Consider the following 3,013-nt stretch of genomic DNA (forward strand, 5'->3'; position numbering starts at 1 on the left):
ACCCTACAGGGCAGTTCTAGTCTGTTCTATAGGGTCACTGTGAGTCTGAATTGACTCAGTGGCAAACAACAACAATGTATGTCTGGCAAAAAAAGATTCTAAACACATTTTAGAGAGCTCTGTACAAAATACTAAATGTCAGGATTCCCTAAGCCTGCAGTACAACCTCAGACTTTTTGAGTAAATTTTCAAAAGTTAATTAAGCACTAAGTCTTATGATCAGAGAACTTCTCTTCATAGTTGCTCATGACTTATTCTTACTTCATGCCTGTAACATTCTTTCACTGAGTGTTAGCAACTTTGTCCTTCATTAGTTTACCTGTCTTCAGTATTTAGTTAATTATGTTTGTTGGTGAAAAAATTCTGTGATTTTGCCAAGACCAGTTAATGTGTCCAGTCTTTGCTAATTTATTCATTTATTTAGTAATTAATGAAACATCATTGTTACATGTTTCACAACCCCTAAAATGAGCTTAGACAATGTGCTACATATCATTCCAACATTTCAAATTTATATATAGGAACTGTTTTCTACCTTAAAAAAAACTGTTTTCTACCTGAGAGCTGCAAATTATAAAATGTCCTTTTTGAAAAAAAAAGAAATTTAGTGCAGCTCATGCCCACAATATTGAATTGATCACAATTTTTGTTCATAAAGTACCCTCTCATCACTTTTTCTTGTCCTTTGTGTGGTTACTTATTCATTGATTTTTGTTTTATTTTCAATAGTAAAGCTACACCTATGAAAAACTGACCAAGTACAATAACAAAACAATTGATGACGCCATATACCTGCTTATGTGCTTGTCATTATGTTTAGCCTTAGCCTCCCCTCTTCTGGGATTACCTATATCCTGCATCTTGTCTTTTTCATTCCCTACACAGATTTTGGAAACCCTGGTAGCATAGTGGTTAACTGCTACAGCTGTTAGCCAAGAGGTTGGCAGTTCAAATCCACCAGGCGCTCCTTGGAAACTCTATGGGGCAGTTCTGCTCCGTCCTATACGGTCACTGTGACTTGGAATCGACTCAGTGGCAGTGGGTTTGGTGTTTTTGTTTATATAGTTTTTATCATTTATACAAAATATGTGGTTATTTTTTGACTGCCCTTCATTTTACAAAAAGTTATTTTGAGTGAATTCATTTTGGACTTCTTTACTTTCCTTCACTATCGTATTCATCTGTATCATTTGAGGTAGCTGTGTATCATTTGTTGTGATCCTGAAGAATATAGTAGTAGTAGTATTAATATACCAAAGCTGATTCATAATTCATTCGTATCTTGTCCTATCAGTAGACATGCAGTTTAATTTCTCTTCATGTTCATATACAAAAGTTCACCTTGAGTATGTATATAAGGTAGAATTTTTAGATAATAAAAAATATAGGATGTGTAAATGTTGAACTTTACAAGATAAGGCCAGACTGTTTTTCAAAGTGATTATACCAGAATACACTTCTATCAGCAATGTATAAGAAATCCTCTGGATTCATATACTGTTCACTCAGAAAATCAAACTTCATGTCTGTATTTTCAGATGAAGGTCCTAGGTTGTGCAAACACCTTGCACTCAACTGCTAACGTAAAAGTTGATGGTTTAAACCCACCGGTGGTCCACAGGAGAAAAGGTCTGGCAATTGCTTCCCTAAAGATTATAGCCAAAAAAAAACCCCTGTGGGGCAATTCTACTCTGTCACACACGGGACTGCCATGAATAGGAATCAACTCAACGGTAACTGACTAAAAGCTTCAGATAACTTTAAAACAAACTGGACTAAATGGAAGCAGTAAACCAGTCCACAGGGTCTGAATTTATTATTCTTGGACTTTGTGATTCACCGGAGCTCCAGGCCTTTCTCCTAGTGATATTTTCTTCACTTTATTTGATCACTATTTTAGGCAACATCTTCATTGTGCTCTTAATCATTGCTGACCTTCATCTTCACTCCCCCATGTACTTTCTCTTGGCCAATCTCTCTTTCATTGACTTCTGCATTTCCTCAGTCACTACACCTAAATTGATCACAGACTTTCTCAAGGAAAAAAAGACCATTTCCTTTGGAGGCTGCATGTGCCAGATTTTCTTTGGACATTTTTTTGGAGGTGGTGAGATGGTGCTGCTTGTGTCGATGGCCTATGACCGTTATGTGGCCATCTGCAAGCCACTCCATTACTCCAGCATCATGAACAGACAAATGTGCATTGGGTTAGTGATGACATCATGGATCATGGCTTTGTGCATTCAATAAGCCAGCTAGCTATGATCGTAAAGCTGCCTTTCTGTGGCCCTTGGGAATTGGATAGCTTTTTCTGTGATATTCCGTTGGTGATGAAGCTAGCCTGCGTGGACACCTATACTCTGGAAATGTTGATAAATGCTGACAGTGGAGTACTGGCGACCATCTGCTTCATCCTGTTGCTGATCTCCTACTCTTATATTCTGTTTACTGTCTGCCTTTTCTCTAAAGATGGGGCATCCAAGGCTCTCTCCACCTGCACTGCTCACATCACTGTGGTGGTGTTATTTTTTGGGCCCTGCATCTTTGTTTATCTGTGGCCACTCAGCATCACGTGGGTGGACAAGTTTCTTGCCGTATTTTATGCAGTTATCACACCTCTCCTGAATCCAGCTATTTATACTGTAAGAAACAAAGAGATTAAAAATGCCATGAAGAGACTACAATATTAGCATACGGTATTCAGTGGGTATTTCAGGATCTCATACTATCAGAATGTTTACTGTAAGTTCCATAAATTAGTCACACCTGTCCCGTTACTCTGAACCTGGAAGCATTCCCCAACTCACATACGGAAGACATGTGTATATCCAAATGTATGGTTTGTGTCAATTCTATTCCATTCCACTATCAATTATTAATGATTGAATGCAAAATGATTTCCTGTCTAGGAAATTTAGCCAGTCTTTACAATTATGATTTTGGCTGTGCTCAAAAGTGATTTGAAATAAATAACAATACTCATGATACCTATGCTAATGCAACCACCACATCT

General features: G+C 37.6%; 1 pseudogene; it reads left to right on the forward strand.

The window, feature by feature from the left end:
• The first annotated feature begins 1,779 nt into the window (after window positions 1-1,779).
• LOC126084607 (olfactory receptor 4K3-like) lies at window positions 1,780-2,690 on the forward strand (annotated as a pseudogene).
• Window positions 2,691-3,013: the final 323 nt, after the last annotated feature.

This window comes from Elephas maximus, chromosome 10 (assembly GCF_024166365.1).
Source record: "Elephas maximus indicus isolate mEleMax1 chromosome 10, mEleMax1 primary haplotype, whole genome shotgun sequence".
NCBI classification, from domain to species: domain Eukaryota; kingdom Metazoa; phylum Chordata; class Mammalia; order Proboscidea; family Elephantidae; genus Elephas; species Elephas maximus.